A 6,000-nucleotide genomic window follows, 5' to 3' on the forward strand; every position below is an offset into this window, starting at 1 on the left:
TCTTCTGGGTTGGGTTAAAAATGACATGGCTGCGGATTTGAGCATTGATAGTCGTAAACTCAGAATTGGGTCAGCTGTTCAACACCGGTTATAAAATTATCTATATAGATATTTCTCTTACACGGCGACAAAAAAAGCCTCATTACAACTCCCCGAATGGCAACGCTAGAAAATCGACCAATGATTGCCGCTAAAAATGTCACATGCCGAACCTAGCTGAGGTGGCTCAACATATAGCGCTTTTAAAAACGGAAACTTAAATAACCAGAGAGAGCATCCTTACCAAATGTAATCTCTTCCGAAATTCACCCTATCAGATGCGGCAATCTCATACTATTAAGCTCGGCAGAAGTGAGTAGTCTTTGCTGTCGATAGATCTCTATTTTAGTATTTTATTGAAAGCTCTTTTTTTCACGAATTTACATATTACGGATTTATTTGACAATTTTAGATTTATATCACGAATTTATTTGTTTCACTAGAATTTATTTGCTTATGCAGGTTTTTCCATTGCAATTCACTTATTTCAATTTTTAATAGACTTAAATATAGCCAAAATTTTAACCTTTTTAAAGAGATATCAGTTTTAGAAATTTTATCTTAAGATTTTATACTATAGCACATTTCTAATAAGTTTAACGAATTACATGTCACTTATTTGAATTCAAATTTATTTGAATGACTTAGTATTTACTAAAAATATGTAATCTATCTATATTATATAAAACGCTAATACGTACGTATGTATGTATCAATAAAACCGATGATATTTCTTTTCTCGCGCTGGCAACAGTTTTCATTTTTAATTGGTTGGATTCGGCGCGCAAGAGCACGTAGTGAGCAACCAGATAACAATAACCAGAGTAAGCATTATCAGGTTGTTCAATTCAGATTTATGCACTAAAAACATGACAATATTTAATTTAAACTCAATTGGGTATACTATGGCCTACGTCACAGGTTGTGTTATTCCTACTAAATTTAACCCATGAACGACATTTTCTGAGAGCCTAACTTCAAGCCACAAATAAACAAACGAAGTGTTTGATCGTTTAAATAGCTGCTCGCCAGATTTTATTGCATTATAAAGAAAAGTAATTGATATTCGATTTTTGATTAATAATTGATTTATGTGGATGGTGGCATTTATGTGGATAGTGGCATAGAATTTAGCATTGCGTAATGGTAAATGTTATTCCTACTAAGTGGAAGTAGTTGTGTTTTTTTTATATTATACCCAATTAGGAATTAATTAATTAATTGAAGTGAGAATGCTTTAAAAGGCCGCTGTTGAATTGATATTTTTCTACTGGGAGCTACCTAAACGTCTAAAAAACGTTTAAGTGTTTGTATTGAATGCATTGAATTTTTTTATATTTCGCGTTTATTTTTGCATTGAATTTTCCCGCTTTAAAATGCAGAATATTAGTGAAGCAATATCTGATAATTTATTTTGCTAATATGTTTCTTATTTATCTAATGTTTTGATTTTTTTCACCATGTACAATCTAAATAGCTAATATACTTTTTTAAAAGCCAATAAGAACATTGGTAGAATTCTTCTACATAAGTACAATACTATGTCTTTGATGATAAAATACCACGTCTTTGATGATAATATATTATGTCTTTGTGCTAGAACATTGTGTTCATTGGCGAGCGAGCGCAGCGAGCCATGGTTCACGGCGTAAACCACATAGGATTGCGTAGCAATTCTCGGGGGTTGGCGAGTGTTAGCGAGCAGGGGGCGGAGCCTCCTAGTATTATATAAAACGCTAATACGTACGTATGTACCAATAAAACTGATGATATTTCTTTTCTCGCGCTGGCAACAGTTTTCATTTTTAATTGATTGGATTCGGCGCGCAAGAGCACGTAGTGAGCATCATATGGCTAATCCATGTAATATAAAACGCTAATACGTTTTAATTCATAGGGTTCGGCGCGCAAGAGCACGTAGTGAGCATCATATATCTAATCGGAAGAATTCTCACCGAATTATCAAAAAAATTCTCACAAAATAATCTTCATCGAAGCCGATGCTTTACATCCGGCTCTCAGTACTATTTCATATTGTTTTACAACACATGGTTTCAGCCCTCTGGAGGTAAAGACTTTAAAACAAAACTTACAACAGTTACTTTTCGCAACAACTGAAATTTAGAATAGTGTGATTAAGAAAAATATGTGAACTGTTTGCACTTTCAAATTAATATTGAAATGCACAGGTTTAGAATTTTCTACAGTGAAAAGTTCTCAGAACTTCAGTGTTCAAAAAAGTATACAAAAGCTAGACGTTAAGAACGTATCCAATGAGCGAGCAAAGCGAGCATCAGATTGCAAAGCAATCCGAATGAACTGCGAAAGCAGTTCCGGCGGTTGGCGAGCGCCAGCGAGCAGGGGGCGAAGCCTCCTAGTATTATATAAAACGCTAATACGTACGTATGTATCAATAAAACCGATGATATTTCTTTTCTCGCGTTGGCAACAGTTTTCATTTTTAATTGATAGGCTTCGGCGCGCAAGAGCACGTAGTGAGCATCATATGGCTAATCTATATTATTTAAAACGCTAATACGTTTTAATTGATAGGCTTCGGCGCGCAAGAGCACGTAGTGAGCATCATATATCTAATCGGGTGAATTCTCGCCGAATTACCAAAAAAATTCTCACAAAATTATCTTCATCGAAGCCGATGCTTTACATCCGGCGTTCAGTACTATTTCATATTGTTTTACAACACATGGTTTTAGCCCTCTGGCGGGAAAGACTTTAAAACAAAACTTACAACAGTTACTTTTCTCAACAACTGAAATTTAGAATAGCGTGATTAAGAAAAATATGTGAACTGTTTGCAATTTCAAATTAATATTGAAATGCACAGGTTTAGAATTTTCTACAGTGAAAAGTTTTCGGAACTTCAGTGTTCAAAAAAGTATACAAAAGCTAGACGCTAAGAACGTATCCAATGAGCGAGCATTGGATTGCGAAGCAATCCAAAATGAACTGCGAAAGCAGTTCCGGGGGTTGGCGAGCGCCAGCGAGCAGGGGGCGAAGCCTCCTAGTTTTTTTTTAAAAAAGAAAATTGTTATATGGATTTGAATGATTGTTTTGAATTCTTAGAATTTTGAGCATTTGCAATGTACCTAAGTTAGTAGCGAGCGAAGCGTGCTTGGTTTGTGAAGCAACCATATAAGATTGAGTAGCAATTTTCGGGGGTTGGCGAGCGTCAGCGAGCAGGGGGCGCAGCCCACTAGTAAAATATAATACAGAAGATTATTTATAAATAGATTATTTATAATTTCTTTTATATCTCAGTAATTTTTATGAAAATATTTATGTAACATGCCAATGAAAAAATTTAATAAAATTTAGACGAAGACTTATGTTTTCCAATAAAAAATTGCAAAAAAGAATATGCATTTACAATTAATGCGTAATGATTTCTCATCACACTGAGAAAAAAAAGTATGGTTAAATTGATTTGTTTCTGGCTGTATGGAAAAATCAAAAATTTGGTAATTTCTACCGAAGCGTTGGTATTGATTTTGAGAAAAATTATCAGTAAAATATCGTTCTATAATCATTTTATGATTTAAGTTAAAATTTGGGGATTTCAGAAAAATTTAGTAATTTCATCGTGATACCTTGGAATATGGCATAAAAAACATTTATTCAGTTAAATTTACTTTTAAGTTTCCTACTTTTAACTAAATGTGTGGTAATAAGAACTATGATTTTGAAAACCGGAATTTCTGTTAAATCGTTACCATATGTGGAAGGAAAAATTACCAAATGACTGATTTCTATACTGTATATTTTGGATTATTTTTTTTTTCCTACCAGAAATGTCATTATCACACTGTACAGTAATTTTACCAGATTTTCTTTCTCCATGCAAACTTTTTAATTCAAAATAGTTAAATTCAAGAATAAAAAATTATGTATCTTTGATAACCGTTCTCACAGTTTATAGCAGTTTATTTTCGAAAACAATAACTCAACTTATTTATTTTAACTCAAATTTACGTATTCGCCAAAAACAAATTAAGAATTAAAACTATTTGACATCTGTGAATTCAACAGTCAGAAATTTAATCTAATTCTAAGATTGAAGCAATAACAACCTAATTCTTTATTGTTTTAATCTAATTCTAAGATTAAAACAATTAAAAAATTATTTTTTAAATTAAACGTATCAATTTGTTTTATTAGTATATTCATAGCAGCTAATGGATTTTTTTTATTAAGTTGGGGTTCCACCAAAAAACTAAAGCTCAATCGCTTTGGGTCGCCTAGGCATCTTTAGGAACAAAATTTTAACGACTTTTAATTATCAATATTAAGGAGAGGAATAAATTATTATAGAAATTAAAAAAATAGGGTTTTAATTACACATCACAGTTATTTAGTTAAATTAACTTGTTGTTTTAAATAAAATGGAATTAAAACTTACTTATTTTCAATATAGAAGATTCAGAACTTAAGCAGTACTTTAATAATAAGCTAACAAGGCAATGCAACCGAAGGGCTATTTCTTAATGGTATTTAAAATAAATCTTAGAACTACTCAACTACAATTAAAAAACCATTTTGAAAAACACTAGGAGCCAACAGGAAAAACCTTGATTTAGATATTATCATAGCGAATTGTCATGTTATTTGCAATTTAGAAATCTACAATTTCCTTACAGAAAATATAATACATTTCCTTCTAGCTCTTAATGAAGATATAATAAATATAACTATCTAAATTAAGGGTTCCAAGAATTTAAACTGCGACTAAAAGCTGAATTTGTCAAAAGTATTGTTCACAGTTATAAAAAGGAAAACTTTTGTTTGCTTAAGGATAATTTAAAAGTGAAGATTTTTTTGATAAGCGATAATATAAGATTCGGATCACGATTATAATTTTCTGAGATAAAATACGCTGCATCGATATAACTGCGTAATTATCTCTATAAAAGCTTCAAAATTGACATGAAAATGTTAGACTAAATTTTATAACGTACTTACTTACACTGAGAAAGAAGGTATTGCCGAATTTACCAGAATATCGAAAAATTTAAGTGCTTCTGGCTATATGGGAACACCAAAAAGCGCTGCGATTTTTACCGAAGTACTTCGGTAATCATAATGAAAAATTAACAATAAAGTATGGTTTTATAATAGGAGTTAAAATTTGGTTAATGTGGTAAAATTTGGTAATTTTATCATGATACTTAAGAGCATGACTTAAATACCATTTACTTTGTTAAATTAAGTCCGGTATTTTGAGTCGGGAACTTTCACTAAATGTGGGATAGTAAGAACTATAATTTTAAAAATCAGAATTTCCGATAAACCATTACAACATGATAAATTACCAAGTGAATGGTTTAAATACTGACTATTTTAGTTTTATTAACCAGAAATATGGTTTTTTGGCTTTAACCAGAAATGTCATTACCATATAGTATGGTAATGACAATTTGGTCTGTGGAGACATGGATTATTGTTAATTTCGATTATACAATGGATTTTCAGAAGTACTTAGTACTCCTGAACTAATATATATATATATCAAATATGCAACTCAAGCAATTGTATTAAAATTTGTTAGAGAATTTGAAAATAAAAAATAAAAATTTGATATATTTGAAAGAATTTTTTTCAAACATAATTCGACTCTATAATTATGCAATTATTTAAAAATTGCATATTTAAAGTTGCTGATTCGTATCACTAAAAATTCGCACAATTTTCTTCGTGCTATTTTTTCGCTGTTTCATTTTTTTAAATGCTTAAAAAATTCCGTTTACTTTTGAGAATATGTTTATATTTATAAATTACCAGCTGAATACCCATTCTTCGTACGAGATGAATAAAAAAAGAAAATAATAAACCGGTGCTGAACAGCACATCGAAATCATGCACAAAATTCAAGAGCACATACCGACATAAATAATAGAGCTAAAATAAGCTCAGTTATTTCTTTATTTATTGCTAGCTGAATACCCA

General features: G+C 31.1%; 1 protein-coding gene across 1 annotated transcript in view; it reads right to left on the reverse strand.

Moving 5' to 3' along the window:
- Positions 1–4,664, reverse strand: part of LOC107438698 (retinal-binding protein) — a 40,684-nt gene extending 36,020 nt beyond the window's left edge. Inside the window, exon 1 of the mRNA XM_087168189.1 lies at positions 4,457–4,664. The gene's annotated coding sequence lies outside the window, so the exon portion shown is untranslated. The remainder of the gene's footprint in view (positions 1–4,456) is intronic.
- Between the last annotated feature and the right edge of the window lie 1,336 nt (positions 4,665–6,000).

Source organism: Parasteatoda tepidariorum, chromosome 7 (genome assembly GCF_982258835.1).
Source record: "Parasteatoda tepidariorum strain Cologne lab strain chromosome 7, Ptep-v5.0, whole genome shotgun sequence".
Taxonomy (NCBI): Eukaryota; Metazoa; Arthropoda; class Arachnida; order Araneae; family Theridiidae; genus Parasteatoda; species Parasteatoda tepidariorum.